We start from the raw sequence: 17,534 nt of genomic DNA on the forward strand, positions 1-17,534 counted from the left end.
CACATAGAGCGCGTTACACAAAATAGAGCCCAGGGTAGGAGAAATATATTCAAGAATGGCTTTCTGGCGGGCTAGTTGGTGCTTGTCATTCATGATTAAACTGCGCGAAAAAAACACGGTCAGAGACAGAAACCACATACACACATAGAGCGCAGAACACAGAATAGAACCCAGGGTAGCAGAAATATGCTCAAGAAGGGTTTTCTGGTGGTCTAGTTGGTGGTTGTCGTTCTTGAATAACTGCGCGAAAAAACACGGCCAGAGACAGAAAACACATACACAAATACAGCGCAGAACACCGAATAGAGCCCAGGGTAGGAGAAATATATTGAAGGAGGGTTTTCTGGCGGGCTAGTTGGTGCTTGTCGTTCATGATTAAACTGCGCGAAAAAACACGGACAGAGACAGAAAACACATAACAAATAGAGCGCAGAACACAGAATAGAGCTCAAGGTAGGAGGCATATTTTCAAGAAGGTTTTTCTGGCGGGCTATTTGGTGCTAGTAGTTCATGATTAAACTGCGTGAAAAAACACGGACAGAGACAGAAAACACATGCACACATAGAGCGCAGAACACGGAATAGAGACCAGGGTAGGAGAAATATATTGAAGAAGGGTTTTCTGGCGGGCTAGTTGGTGCTTGTCGTTCATGATTAAACTGCGCGAAAAAACAGGGACATAGACAAAAACACATACACGCATAAAGCGCAGAAAACTGTTTCCGGTATCGACATTCCGGAGGCTGAAAACATCGCTTCTATGGAGGATTGGAGGATTGTACGCGAGGAGCTGGATATTCAGCGGCAACGTATAATTTTCGATGTACTTTATCACCCACACCGAGGTCCGTATCGTCATCGGAACAACGCATGCCATGGCTGCACAAAATAAGAGCGAACCATCTTACAACAACGGCGTGGAGCAGACCCTGCGACCAACAACGCAGCCTTATTTCCAGCAGCGTCCAGCCCATCCGGATGAAGTGCCTCGTGGTGCTCCTCGTCGCGCTTCTGTCGCCCCATCTCGGCCTTCAAGGGATACTGAAGTGAACTACCAGAGCCGCCAGCCACCCATATGTTCCGGCTGTGGGGGCAGCGGACATATCTTCCGCTTATGCCCGCGTCGTCAAATTACCCGACCCCTGCCTAACGAGTAGGGCGCTTCATGAATGGTGCCCAGTGGGAGCAGCAGCCACCCGCTGCCTTCTCTCGGCCCTCTTCCCCTCAACGCCACGCACGGAATGACTTCCCTGTATCCGATCGTAGCATCACTCACCCACCGCAGCGACAACCCCGTTCGCCATCCCCACGTCGCCGCTTTGATTGTCCATCGCTGGGAAACTAGATTGTGCGACCGATGGAGGTAAAGTCGTCGGACGGTCAATTTCACGCATACCTCTACCTATCGTCATGCTAAAGAACAAAGTGTCAGTGTATGTGTAGACAATGTTAAAACGGATGCTTTGGTTGACACTGGTGCCGCTCTGTCAGTTATGAGACTTTCATGTAAGAACCGCCTTCGACAGAAAGTTAAGTTTGTGTGGGACAGAAAACTACGTTTTGTGGAGTTGGGGGTGAAAATTTTGTCCCGGTTGGCCTGTGCTCAGTTTCAGTTGTAATTGGTGACGAGTGCTATAGGACAGAGTTCGTTGTATTGAGACGTGCCACGCATGACGTTATCCTGGGTGTTGACGTTTTGCGCGAGTGTGGTGAGACTTTACACTTTAGTGCCAGGGAAATTTGTTAGCAGCCGAACATTATCCCCGCATTAGTAGATAACATGTCTCAGAGTAATCAAGGAGTTCTCGCCTTGAAGGGAGATGTGCTGCTGCCTGTGATGACGGAGACGTTTCTTCCCGTGAAGTCATCTGAAGGCTTCATGGGTAAACATTCAATAGTCGTCGAGCCAGATGTCTGGAATGAAGCAAAAAAAAAATATTTTGGTGCCAGGATCCGATCGTGGAGGCGGAGGATGGTCGCGCATACCTCTGGGCTGTGAATGTGTCAGAAGAGCCTGTTCGTCTTCCTTCTGGTTTGACACTCGCGAGATTTGCGAATTCTGTGACTCATACCGTTGGAATTGTTCCCGATTTTAGAGGAGCCGCGAAAGAAATGTCCGAATATTGCGCTGAGTTTGAGGGCAGGGTCAACAAATCGCTCCCATCTAGTGAACGTCGTATTCTGCAAGAAATTTTGACAACTCATGCCCAAGCGTTCGACTTTGCCTCAAACGGATCGGGTAGCCCTTTCCCCGCTTCTTGGCTACAGCACAAAATTAACACAGGAAACGCACTCCCTATTCGCTAAACACCTTAGAGAGTCTTCCCGGCAGAGTGCAAGATAATTCAAGAACAGGTGGACGAAATGCTGCACAAAAGAATCATCCGAGAATCTTCCAGTCCGTGGGCCGCACCTGTGATCATGGTGCGAAAAAAAGACAATTCATGGTGATTTTGTGTAGACTACCGTAGTTTGAAGGCGGTAACAAAGAAAGACGTATACCCGTTACCTCACACTGATGACGCTGTCTACTGTTGCATTAGGCGTCATATTTCTACTCTGTTGATTTGCGACCTGGCTATTGGCAAACTCCTATACATCCATCTGACCGTGAGAAGACTTGTTTTAACACCAGATGGTTCATACGAATTTAATGTAATGCCCTTTGGATTATTCGGTGCTCCCGCGACGTTCGAGCGATTTATGGACACTATCCTTGTGGCCTCAAATAGGAAATATGCTTTGTTACCTTGATGATGTTATCAATTTTGGAAACACCTTCTAAGAGCACAATGAGAGGATCCATAAAGTTCTTGAATGCATTTCGAAGACGTGCCATTTTGGAGAGCGAAAAACCTTAGTTCTTCGGTTCTTCGTCAACGAGGATGGTATCAGGCCGGATCCGCAGAAGATTGCTGGAGTAAGCGACTTCGAAACTCCACGCACTCTGTAAAGTCGTCGGAGCTTTCTTGGCTTCTCTTCTTATTTTCGTCGCTTCATTACTGGTTTTACGCAACTTGCACACCTCCTTACTTCTCTACTGCACAAGGATTCGCAATTTGTGTGGACCCCAGAGTGCGAATACTCTTTCAATTTGCTCAAGTCTTCTCTAACTTCAGCACGACTACTCCGCCACTTGGACCCTTCTGCTGTGACGGAAAGTCACACTGACGCCAGTGGCGTCGGTTTTGGGGCGATGCTTGTAAAGCTGCATAGTGGCGCTGAACACGTTGTTGCATATGTCAGCCGCACGTTGACAAATGTGAACGAAACTACATAGTTACCGAATTGGAGTGCCTCGCAGTTGTGTTCGCTGTACACAAGCTCCGACCATACCTATATGAACGCTACTTCACCATAGAGACTGACCACCATTCGCTATGTTGACATCGGACTTCGCGATCCATCTGGTCGTCTGGCGCGCTGGGAATTAAGCCTACAAGAATACAACCTTGTTGTCGCGTACAAGAGTGGACGACATCACAGTGATGCAGACAGCTTGTCATGGCACCCATTGCCGACTTCCGTTAATGATAGAGATGGATTCGACGGGTGTTTAGCCTCAATTGCATCGACATTTCCTAGTATGGCGACCTTTAGGCGAGAACAACGCAACGAACGGTCACTACAGCCTCTTATGCAAGAGGCAGCAGGAAGAGCAGAGTCAACTCAGTTTACTATCGAAGATGGTGTTTTTTTCCTGAACTACTCAGTTGACGGTGCTGCCCTCCTTTTGGTCGTCCCAAAAGTCTCCGTGCACACGTTTTGCATGTCATGTACGATGATAATACCTCTGGACATCTATGCTTCTGTCGTACCCTGCACCAAATTCGCCAGCGTTTTTATTGGCCATAAAAACGCTGGCGAATTCGTAAGAACACCAAGCAATACGTTGCGACATGTGAAAAATGCTAACGAGTTAAGGCATGCACCACCACGCTGGCCGGACCTTTACAACCCGTCAAGCCACCTACCTCACCTTTTGAAAACATTGCAAATGACCGGCTCGGTCCTTTTCCAAAGACTGTAGAGGGCTGCCGCTGAGTTATCGTCCGCGTTAACTATATTACCAGATACGCGGAGACCGCCGCTCTCATTACCACAATGGCTGCTGCTGTTTCTTCGTTTCTTTTGCATTCCGTTATTCTTCGCCATAGCGCACCCCGTGTTATTATAAGTGATCCTTGTCGGCAATTCACTGCTCATGTCGTGGAAGAAATGCTCCGACTTTGTCGTTCACAGTACCGACACTTGACACCGTATCATCCGGAGACCAACGGTCTCACCGAGCGCACCAACCGCACTTTGACAACCATGCTGTCCATTTACCATCATGCCCAAAATTAACTAGGCTGCATGTTTCGATTCTCAGTCGGGTTGTTGAGAATTCGTACCACTTCCGAAGCTATAAATTGGTGCAAAGTAAAGGCGAGCTGCTGTCTTCACTTCTCAACAACTTGTGATTCTCTGGGAATCCACGCTGGCTTTAGAATACAGGCGAGTAGCAAAACATGCTGCCTGGTTACTTTTGGCAAAGATGGTACGTCTCGTCTGACCATCGCACCTGGAATGCAGTGCTACCGTATGTGACGTACGCCTATAACACTGCAAATCATGTAGTTACCGGCTATTCTCCTTTCTATTTACTCTATGCAAGAACTCCGCACGTTTTCTTAGACACCATCTTCCCATTTTCCCCCAACAAAGATGCGTCTCTTTCCCCGATACTCTGCCGTGCCAAAGAAGCCCGTCCTATAGCCCGCTTACGCACACTGGCTTCTCAAAGCCGCTCGAAAGAACACTACAATCTGCATCATTGTGCACTTGCTTACTCCCCTGTAGACTACGTCGGGCTCTGGACGCCTATTCGCAAGCGAGGATTATATGAGAAGTTTCTCTGCAAGTACGATGGCCCCTTCGTCGTGTTGGACTACCTTAATGAGGTGAATTACTTTATCGCCAAAGTTACGACGGATAACCGCCGATCCTACAAGACACGAGATGTTCACGTGGCTCACCTGAAGGGCTGCCATCTTCGATCTGCCTAATGTTTTCGAGAACGAGAATCGTTTGCCCGGGGGGAACTGTTAAGCCGCGTAGCGGCGCAATTAGAAGGAGCAGAGGCAGAAGAGGAGGAGGAGGAAGCGAGGTGCACGCAGACTGATCCGGGCTTTTCTGAGCAATCCGCGTCCGTCCTTCATACGAAGTTCACCTGTATTAAAACCATTTCATCCGTTACAATAAGGAGGTTTGTTCAACAAGTTTTCATGTTCACGTATCCTTATGCTCAGACATCTTTCCCTTTGGTCGATGTTATTCGTGCACATGTGAATGGTGCTCTGTACAAATGTAATCTGTGTATAGAAGAAAACTCCATAATTTGCCTGGCACCCCCCATATATTGCAAGTCGTTCCTTGTCATTTATTTTGCAATCTACACTAGCACATATGCCGCTTACCTTGATAGGCTTAGACGGTGCGACATTCCATGAATATATTGTTACGTGAAGAATCTATTTACACTATATTTACAAGGCGTCTATGACTGGAATAGCAGCGAGCAGCACAACGGAAAAACAGCCCCACTTCATCGTCATCTGTTTGTCCCTTCCCCGAGGCAAGGGAAGGAAACACTTCGTCATCGTCTTCTCGTAAATGAGTTCGTATGGCTTCAGGCGGTAAACATGGACAATGTCACTGGTGGGGCGACAGGAGGATGTGGCGCAAAAGGGGCAAGTTCATGTGTCACATCGCTGAATTACCGCACCACTAAAAACATGCACCCTACGTACAACAAGGAGAGGAGACAAAAGAGGGCCGAGACGCTCGCAAAGAAAGCGGGGAAAATGAAGCCGGGGGAGGTCGCCTACGTGGACGCGGCTAGCGGGAAGTCGGGGGCGGCGGTGGCTGTGGTCGTCAACGGCCGCGGCGTGCCCGCCGCCGCCGCGTCCGTTAGAAGCCGAAATGTAGACACGGCTGAAGAAGTTGCAATAGCGCTCGCTTGCGTTGGAACGGAAGCCAGCATAGTTATTAGTGACAGCAAAACAGCTGTCTGGAACTTTGGAAAAGGGAGGGTCTCGACGGAGGCAGCCAAAATTTTAGAGAAAAGAAAACTTGAAAGAAAGATTCGAATTATTTGGACCCCCGCGCACGAGTCCGTCCCCGGCAACGAGGCGGCGCACGAGCTAGCCCGAGCTCTCTACTTCCGGGCAGCCGTAGAGCCGCCTGATTGCGATGGGATGGACGAGAGGCTGCAAACTTATAAGGAAATTTTAGAACACTACAGACTTAGCAGAAGGTCCCTGCCACCACCGGACCGAACGCTAACTAACAAGGAGGCCGTCGCTTGGCGGCGCCTGCAAGCTGGGAATTTCCCAAGTCCCGTCTGGCTTTTCCACACGCAAGTGGAGGAAAAGGCGGACGATAGATGCGAAACCTGCGGAGAAAGGGGTACTCTTGATCACATAATCTGGCAATGCCTTGATTCCCCTGGCGCCAAGGAAAACATAAACAGTAGAGAAGCCTGGGAACTGCTACTGCGGAGCGAGTCCCCCGCCAACCAGCAGCAAGCTGTCCGCCTGGCGGCTGAAGCCGCGAAGAAACACTGTCACTTCGCCTGTCTTTAGTCGCGGAGGCCCCGGCCTCCGTCCCATAGGCCTGCGTGCCGGGGGCGGGGAGTAGGGGGCCTCCTACATCGGTGGAAAAATAAAGTTCGTAACAACAACAACAACATACCGCACCACACGATACAAGCCACTGTAGGCGCACAAAAAATTCTCCCAGAGATCAAGGCGGCATGACAAAGGGTAACAGGTTACGTGGCAATATCACCTATCGTAAGCAGACTTCTGGGAAGTCTGAAAGGCGAGGCGATGACTACGGGCTACTTGGCGAGCTTGAGTAATGCCGTCACGGGCGCAGGTGGTTATGGGGCGGTCAGCAGGAGGGATCAGCATGTCCAGAGGTAAGCCGGGGTTCCTTCCAAAGAGCAGGAAGAAGGGTGAATAACGCGTCATGTCGTGCTTAGAAGAATTATAGGCAAATGTCACATATGGCAGCGCAAGGCCCCAGTCGTGCTGATGAGGGGATACATACATAGACAACATATCCGTTAGTGTACGGTTAAAGCGCTCGATTAGGCCGTTTGTTTGGGGATGGTACGCAGTCGCGAGCTTATGCTTCGTAGAACACGAACGTAGGATGTCTTCAATAACTGTGGACAAAAAGTAGAGATCGGGATCACAGATAATTTGACGAGGAGCACTGTGATGCAGAATCACGCTGGTAGAAGAAAGTCAGCGACATCTGTAGCGCAACTCGTTGGTAAAGCTTGTGTGTTGGCGTAGCGTGTCGCATAATCGGTTGCCACTGCGATCATTTTGCTACCTGACCGTGACGTCGGGAGCAGGTGAAGAAAGTCGAGCGCAACACAGTAAAAGATTTCCAGGTGCACGTCAATAGGTTGGAGAAAACCAGCTGGTGGCCTCAATATTTCTTCCTACATTGACACGTGCCGCAGGCGCCGATGTAGCGCCAGATGCGGTGTTATAGTCCAGGCCAAAAACAAAAAATGACGCCGCGCCCAATCGTATGTGCGCGACACATCGAGATGGCCACTGTCGGCAGGTCGTGGAAATGTGCAATTAAAGAGCAGCGGAGCTTTTCAGGAATCACCAAAAGAAGGGGAGAACCGTCATAATGATAGTTACGGTGGTAGAGGACACCATCCTGCAGAACAAAACGCTGCAGAGAAGAATCAGATCTTCCAGATCTCAGGCCTTCAATAATAGATCTTAACGATGGGTCATTGCACTGTTTGTCTCCTGTGTTGGCGGTATCGGAGAGGGCGAAGACGTAGGCAATGGCCTCTTTGTCACCGAGATTAGGGGGCTATACATAATAGCGAGACAAACAGTCGGCGTCTTGATGAAGGCGCCCCGACTTGTACATCACGTTGTAGGAGTATTCTTGAAGGCGCAGGGCCCAGCGCCCACGACGGCCGGAGGGATCTTTCAGGGATGACAGCCAACAACGCGCGTGATTGTCAGTTACAACTGAGAAAGAACGGCCAAACAAGTACAGGCGGAATTTAGCGACTTCCCATACAAGGGCGAGACACTCGCGCTCAGTAATCTAATTATTGCGTTCTGCGTTGGAAAGAAGGCGGCTAGCATACGCGACGCGGTGTTCTTTATGGTGGCGTTGGGCCAGCATTGCACCGATCCCATGTTATCAGGCGTCTGTTCGAACTTCAGTCGAAGCTGGGATCTAAATGAGCCAATATGGGTGGAGACGTCAGTAAGCTAATAACCATTGAAAATGCACCTTGCTGTTTAGGGCCCCACGTGAAAGCATAGTCGGTCTTAAGTAGGCCGCTGAGAGGACGAGCGACACGGGCAAACGTTTTGATAAAGCGGCGAAATAAGAACAGAGACCAACAAACCAGCGCATACCATTCGAAGATTGGGGTTGCGGAAAGTTTTTGACGGTTTGTAGCCGGAATAGGTCACTCTATAATCGTAAACAATGTGTCCAAGAATAGTAGTTGGCGCCGACCAAACTGGCATTTCGGTGAACTGAGCTGGAGGCAGGTTGTACGGAACACATTGAGAATATTGGTGAAGCGTTCAAGGTGCGAAGCAAAGGTCAACGAGAAAACGGCGCCGTCGTCGAGGTAGCACACGCAGGTTGTCCATTTAAATCCCTGAGAATGGAGTCCATCATTCATTTAAAAGTCGATGGAGCACTGCAAATACCAAACGGCATGACTTTAAAGTGGTAAAAGCTGTCTGACGATCCTGCTCGTCAACAGCGATCTGCCAATACCCGGACCGTAAATCAATGGAGGAAAAGTATTTAGCTTCGTGGAGACAATCTAGGAGTAAAGGGAGACTGGAAATTTCAGGTAAACAGCATTCAGAGAAGGGCGGTTAACCGGTGGTCACAACAGAGCATTTTCATTCATTTATAGGGCACCGAGTAGCGAGTGTGATGCCTTGCAGGAGGCAATGGATTTGCGACTCAAAGTTCACAACAGGGAGGCATGGTTGACCTTAGGTCACCGTGACGACAGTATGGGCAAGGGCAACAATTCGTACGAGGCGCGCATCTAGGGTTGAGATAACGGTATAGTGTCTATCGGGAATAGGGGTTACAGATCAGAACGTAAAGTAAATTGCGGCTTGAGGGGGCGGGCGGACAAACAGGAAAGGCTGGTCGAAATGAGTAGGGAGGTTCAACGATGCTTGTAGCACAGTCTATGATGCTGCATGATCAGAAAGTCGCGCCCAAGAATGAAGTCGTGAGGGCAATGCTGTAGAACTGTGAACAAGATGGTAGTATGGCAGCCAGATATTGTTACACGGGCAGAGTACAAGCCAGCGACCTTTGACGTGGTGTCATCTGCGACACGTACAACCTGTATAGGGGCAGGTGTGAGTACGTTTCGCAAGAGACAGCGTAGTTTAGGGCTGATGACATAAACTTGCGCACCGGTATCAATCAGGGCTTGAACGGCTGTTCCATCAATGTGCACAGTGAGCAAATTACGATGAGCAGGAAGAGCTAGACGAGGATTTGTAATCGTGGTCTCTACTGCAGCAACACCTCCAGACTCTGGAGTATCTAGGTTCCCGTCGGGGAGCGGCCATAGGGACTTGGAGATGAAAAGCGACAACATTGTGGCGAACGGAGTGATGGCGGATGGGGAGGACGATCGGTTTAGGCGGGAAGGTTCGGGGTCAACTGCAATGCTTGAAGGGTCGTAACGAGGCCACAAGGGACGAGAAAGGTCATCGTAGATAGAATAGGGTGGATGGCGGAACTTTTGTGGCTGGAACCATCGATCAAAATATAAAATATCAAACGTTTCACGTATAAAACAGAATATTGAATTAACATTTCAACCGGTGTTTTAATCGTTTTCGGATATGAACGTAGACCTTACAGTGCCTTCATAACAACTGTACATATTGAGAGCGAAACAATTATTGCCAAAAGGTACAGATGTCGCCTGTCATTGTGCATACACATTGCGACCCACGAACATCAGCACGTATGGGGGAGGACGGTGCAGAACGTTCAGCATAGTCCACGAGAAAGGAAAAAAATTCGAGTGGGAAGCCACCCAAGGGATACCCATTGGATATGCTATATGATTCCTGCGACGGATATAAAGCTATAAAATCACTGGTTCGTGGCTGCGCCGTTAAGCGGTGGCCGAAAATGATCTAAAAGATACCACATGCTGCCTACAAAATAGGTGCTAATCACTATTCTGAACGAATGGAAAGGGTCGTGAAATAAGCATAATGTAAAATATAAAAAATGGATAAACAAAGATACAAATTATACAGTAACTGAACTGCTGCTAACAGCAGAGGACATAGCAGTAAGGCTTGAAAGCGCTTAAACTCATGTAAAAGAAGCACCACATAGAGGTGCTGTGTAATAAGAAGATGAAAATATAATGAAATACGCAAAACAAGGAAGCAAAAAATGCCGCATCTGGAATAAAGGTCAGTCTTAATGAAAACAAGCAACCAGGAATGAGGCAGTTAGTGACAATGACACAGAATGTTCTATTCGTGGAAATATAGAAAAAGTAGTCATGGAAAATGTGGTTTTAATGCAGTGATCACTTCATAGCAGATTCAATAAAAGCATATAGTGGGAATAAAGGCGAATAATATATAGAAGCATCATATTTATTGCGCTGCACTATTTCTAGTGCACTCTATTTCCTAAACTATTTGCAATATGCATTTTTTATCATTGTATGAATAGAAACCTTTGCCTCTGAATGGCTAAACATATAAGTGGGTCTTCTCTTCAACAGAATAATTGTGGCCGCCATCGACAGTGTCAAATATCAACACAAACTACAACTCAGAGCTTTTGCGGACATTATTTGTTCTGAATATCTATTCGTGTACATAGTTATGAAGTTATCTAAGCAATGTATGTGGAAGCTTCCATGTTTTGAAATCAGATATGACTGTGTTCATGCGTGTGATTTGCTGTTTTTAATTTAATTTCTGAATGGTGCACTGAGCCCTCTTGCTGTTACATTTCAGGCTGTATATATAGTGAGCGCTGCTGCATTAAACATTATCTGTTATTTAAAACGAGATGGTTACTACAATAATATTAATACTCATAAATGACATCGAAAGACGTAAGAAAAAAAAAAGGGTTTGTTTCATAGCAGGCTGCGCGTACAGCACAATATGGGCAGAGGAACACTTCCTACGTCCATTGCCTTCATAAATCTGTTCTTTTAAACAACGGTGATATTTGCGCAGTCAGTCAAGACCAAGCTTACATAAAATTCTGTGGGTGCTGCTGTTTGTTGTTCCCGAGTTCACTGCGGATTGTTTTAAAATTGTCTTGATCGAATTTTCATTCAGTGAAAGTGGGTTCCTCAGGTATGATAATTCCATGCGCAGTTGCGCACATTTTGTTTCAAAATAATATTGTTTTCAGCAAATCATTCGAAAAGTAGAGACACCCTTTCGGGAAACAGATCTCACAAGTACGGTCGTCAGTGTAGAAATTTACGTAAGCTTTAGTCTCAAGATCAGTTCTGTGATAGGTACTTGAGGGTGAAGGAAAATCTTTGACGAGACCAATAATAAAAATGATAGTTATATACCAGCATGATAGTGGTGGAAGTACAGTGTACATTGTTAAGAATGATAATTAAGAACCACAGATCACGTTCTCATGCATAGCCAATTGCACCCAGGTAGCACATGCGATCGTCCCAATACTGGAAATTGATTGCCGACTCCTAGTCCGGTAAGGACCCGCCGTTGCCAATGTGCTACAAATAATGGTACAGCGAATCGATAACATTAAACTCTCTTTGATCAGTGGTTTACATGTTCCCCTCATGTAGGCATACAGGTGGCTAACAGCGGGCAATAATAGCCTTGCCTATAGTTTTTCTTCTCAACATTGTATACACAATGATATATAATGGCCAATATTCCCCAGCCATCTGCAATGTTTTGCCCATAATTCGCGAATGATGGCATACATTGGTAAATATTTTCTTGTAAGTATATACGGCTTGTCGACATAGAATATATCTTGGCATTCATTTGACAATATCTTCCCGTTTGTCTTAGTGGCTTCCCAACATTGTATGCATCTTCACTTCCAGTGGCGAATATTGCGCAACTGGAACTGGAAATGGGCAATATTGGCCACTGGCCAATATTGCGCATTTCATAGCATGCATTGGCAAATATTTTCTTGCCAGCACTGATGGCTTGTTAACATCGAACATAACTTGGCATAGATTGCTCAATATCCCCTTGCCAATTGTGATGGCTCCCAACATTGTGCATATCTGCCAATAAAACTGTCGATAATGAACAACAATAGTAAATATTTTCCTGCCAGTATAGCAGGCTTCTCAACATGGATAATACTTGACATATATTAGTGAGTGTTATCCCACCTGTCTTAGTGGCTTCCAAAAATGCATATCTGCAGCTGCAGTGGTCGAATATGCCTAAAGAAGTATAATGGCATGCCAAAATAACTTAACATCTTTATATCGATTATTCAGTATTCTCCTGTCATCACCGATGGCTTGTCAACTCAAAATGTTTACTGCCATAGGATGGTCAATATTTTACTACTAGTTGAGATGGTTTCACAATATTCTATCTATCATGATTTATAGTGGTTGATATTTTATGCGCAGCTGCGATGGCTTGCCAGCATAGCACGCATCATTGTATGCATTGATTGATATGATCATGTTAGTATAGATGGGTTATCTACAATGCGTACATTTTGACATAGAGCTGCCGATGTGGCCCCATTAGATTTGGGGACTTCCCGATACCGTATATTGCTCTTGGTTATAGTGGTCGATATTATCCACTGAGCTTTGAGGGCTTGAAAAACATTGCACATGTCATGACATGTGTTGGCCGGCATTGGATTGCAGATAATAATGATCAATTCTCAACCTGTATATCATTATATATTTTTACCGTCGCGAACAATACTGCCGTGTCCTTCACGACAGTTTTCAGGCATGATTTACAATTGTCAGCAATATATTAACAGTAGTAGAAAAGACTTATTCAGGAAAAATGGCTTAGGCGGTAAGGGCGGGGTTGGCATAGGGTTCTCCCCCATTGCTCTGGTGGCTTAACCACGTCCGGGGTAAGGCGTCATTTTCTTGACAAGCCCATGCCATGAAATAAAGGCAGAAAGTCTTGAGCCAAAAGATTTAGAAAGTCCAGAAAGACTGGGTCGCACTACGCATGACCGCAGAGTATGCCTCGTGTAATGTGCACGTTATTGCATCAAATAGCTCACGCGGCTTATGCCATCTACGAAGCACTTAGAAATTCCCGACTGTCGCGCTCTACTCAACAGGGAAGAAGTTTAGTACTGAGGTGGAACGCACAGAAGCTACAGACCTTACCATTCTTTTATACGATTTCAGCGTGGTGCGTGGGCCACTCGTATACGTCAAATTTTTAAAAATACTTCGTCGCCTTCTACAATAAAATCCCAACAAAACTGACGTATAACTTTTCTTTAAGCTGACAACGCTCGCTGCCTACGTATAGAATCCAAATATGGCGCCGTATATAAGTGTATGTGGCACTTCTGCAATCCGCACTATGGCAGTAAGATGTAGCACCTTCAAAAGCCTACGTACTATAACTGCCAGGCCGGCTAAATTCGTAGAGATGAGGTCTTATATCCGCATCCTGAAGACATTTGTCCACGACTGGAAGTAGACGCAAAAATGCTTTATTTATGTACTATTTCATTCGCGCGGTCAAAGAAAACTGAATATGGCCAAATGCTGGAAAACATAGGTCGAAGAGATTCTGCTAGAGAAAGCAAGTGCTGCACCGTTTCGCTATGTACGCTAGCTGATTGCGCAACTCGATGTCAGCACCAACTGTATTGCGCCGTAGGTGGTCTTGTAAGCACAGAAGACGGGCTAGCTGCAGCATAATTCGTGTTGTAATTTCCATCAGCCATAAACTTGCACTTGATTCCTACCTGCCGGCGTGCTCTGCTTTGAGTGCTTCAGCAAGAGACGAATGATGAACAAACCCTTTAGGCTGTTGATGCAGCATAGCTCATAGTAAAAAGTTATATCTGCTCACATAAAAAATAAAAGCATTATTTTCTATACGCTCTCTACCTCCACCTGGCAGAGAAAAAAGTCTAGCTTTAATTCTTCGACGTTCTGGAATGAAGTGTGTTTAATTGAATAGCATTGCACGCTGCCTAAGTTTTTACTACAAGTTGTGCACTTGTTGGGGCAGCTGTTTAACTAGTTCGGACTTAATGTTTGCAGGTAAAGGTTTCAAAGAAGTATTGAAGAAGCTTCAAGCATAGCAAACCCACCACTGGGGACTGGAAATAAGTGTCAATGAACTTTTTTGTTTTACAGAAACAGAAAAGGACATGATATAATTAATGCGTGCTCACCACCAAAATATTTGTCATATAATTATTGTTACCTGGTCATGCTGCTCTTCAAGAAATTAAGCTTTGTCCGAAAGCTGTATAAGCGCATGTATAAATATCATGACCTGCCATGGAATATTTTCGCGAAGTCGGTTTAACATCACGTGTTTAAATGGTTGTGCCTATAAACAACCCCTATGCAGTATTCTGGGAACATTCTCCATGTTTCCTTGGGAATATTATCAAATTATATAACGACCAAATCGGGGTATTTTAATCTAGAAATTACATTAGTTCGCTCTAACAGTTTAGAAAAACGCACGTTCTTTATAGCAGTGTTATACAGGCAGTTATTTGCGACGCAGAGGCGCCAGCCTTCGCCGTGGCAGCGTATGCTTTCTTCCTTCCCACGTCTCAGCAGCAGCGTGCAGTGAACGTCGGTGGAATTCGAACTTACTGTGCCATATGAAACCATGCGAACAGCACTGCCGCGGTCGCACGACTGGCGCCGGCGCGCTCTCTCTCTTCTCTCTTCGCTCTTTTCTCTAGCAGCGCAGGTGCGCGCCTCTCGGGTTCTCTACTCGAGCTCGCTCGCACTCGAAAATAAGCAGTAGAACCACAACATGCCTCGTCCTGTCTCGCAGATCTTGGAGAGCTCGCAGTTCTCGGTGTGAGTACCACTGACCCTTTCTTTTAAGATATATGTTCTTAACGACGTAGGTTTTCGGGAGCATTTGCCGCTCTATTTTTCTGTCATGTTGCTACATTTCCCTGCAGGAGTAAAGACTCAGGATGACTAGTGGACAAGCTTGGAAGGGCAATGTTGTAGAGCCGATGAGCCTAGCTGGATACCAGTTCTTACACGCCATTGAGGAAGCTTGGTTCCAAATATTGGATATCGAGTGAGAGTGGCTAGATATACGTTGTACAGAAGCGAGTGGGTATGCTTGGGTGGAAGATATTGGGTAGCCGTTGAGTAAGGCTACATGCCAATAAATAAAACAGTCTGCCCTTGGTACCATTGTAGGAAAGCCAGTCAAGTAGATTGGATCGAATCTTGACACGGATAGCGCGCCAATGAGACGCAATTATTGGCCCCTATAATGGGCCGCTGGCAGTCCACTAACGGTGTGCTACTTGGCTATAATGATAGTTTTGAATGCATTCTCCCATTCGAAAGCTTTTTATCATATCCTCTTAATTTATCAATATTTTGTGACTTTACTACTAGGTATTTTGTTGGTCCGTGTTTTTCCTGTACAGGGGTTGATGCATAACGAGCCTTTAGATTTGTTCCTAGTCTGAATCTCCCATATAGTTCGTATCATGTGGGACCATCAGGAAACGCTGGATTGCTTTTATATTCGTGATTGTGTCTTGTAGCCGCAGCGGACCATATGGGTGTAAGGTCAGTGGCGTCGGCGCCAACACAAATGGCAGAACTTCGTACGTACTTGCTTCGGTTATAAGCCAAGGTTCAGGTTTTCTCGAGCTGCGCTGGACCCATTGGGTGCGCCAATTCGCCTGATTTGCTTGGGTACATGCTTTGCACGCGTCGTAGATGACAATATCTCTCTCCAGCCCTGATAATCTCTGTCTACTCGTTTTTTCGAACCCCGTGTGCACAGTAGCGACGCGTTTAATCCCTGCGTTTGTTCGCGATAACAATCATTAACCAATAAAATTATTGAAGAAATCCACTGGTATGTTGTTTTATGCGCGTGATTTATATCTGCAAAAAAAATCTGCTTCCAAAAATTGTTCCCGCTTAGAGTGTCGCTATTATCCAGAAGAACACTCCCATGAAACTTGGCTACACTGCTTTTTATTCATATATCCGGGAAATGTGGGCACACTGCCTTCAGGTGATGGTTCGTCATTACTGTGTATGCCTCTGGATAATCAATAAAACAAACGATTAAAATAAACATATTGATTAAAGCCGGCATGTTCGTTTTGAGCATTATACCATATATATATATATATATATATATATATATATATATATATATATATATATATATATATATATATATATATACATATATATATATATATATATATTGCTACATTAGGGGGTGCATGCGCTGGTATCTGCATAAGGACGGAAAAAGACGAAAAAGCTCGTGTATTTTTGGTGAAAACGACGTGCGAGCAGTGTCGGTTGGTGGCCGGTTAGCGCTGCTGTGTTTTTGTGTCCTGTGTGCGGAGTGATCTTGGACTAATCTGTTGGCCTTACCTTGCCACGTATCATTTTGGTGGAGGTGACTCAAGATTCCCGTGCGCTCAGAACTGAATATAAGAACAAAATAGCACAGAAAAGGTGGATCTGCGCAGTGACCGCCACCTATCTGGGCTCACAACGACGTCAGCAACGACCACTATGACCTCTGAGGCAGCCCCTACCATCGCAGCAACATCGGCTCATCCAGTGGTACTCACGAAGATCCGCCACCCTCCAATCTTTAATGGCCAAGACAAGCCGGACGTTGACGACTGGCTAGATCAGTAGAAGCGCTGCAGCAGAAACAACCGCTGGGACGCGACCATTATGCTGGCGAACATACTGTTCTATTTGGCGGGAACAGCTCGGACGTGGTTCCAAAATCACGAACAAGTGCTAGTACCCTGGGAAATTTGTAAACAAAAGCTACAGGACTTATTCGGAAAGCCGATTGGGCGGGCTCGCGCAGCAAAAACAGAGCTTCCCACTCGCACCCAATCCCCCACCTTGCCCCACCTTGCCTATATTCAAGACGTCCTTTCGTTGTGCTGCAAGGTGAACAGCTCCATGCAAGAGAGTGACAAGATAGGGCATATCCTCAAGGGTATAGCGGACGATGCGTTCAACATCCTCTTCTGTACGGATTGCCCTACCGTCGACTCGGTACTTCGTCTGTCGAAAATTCGAGCAGGCTAAACAACGCCGTATCGTGCATCGCTTTGACCGCCTTCCAAACACGGCGGCTACATCATCCTGTGCTGACCTGCCGCCTTCGGAACAGCCTTCTCATCTAGCGAACATCACTCGGATCATCCGGCCTTGAATCCTGACCACTCACGTCTCCGCCGCCCGA

This window comes from Amblyomma maculatum, chromosome 3 (assembly GCF_055883805.1).
Source record: "Amblyomma maculatum isolate TAMU_Amacu chromosome 3, ASM5588380v1, whole genome shotgun sequence".
Classification (NCBI taxonomy): Eukaryota; Metazoa; Arthropoda; class Arachnida; order Ixodida; family Ixodidae; genus Amblyomma; species Amblyomma maculatum.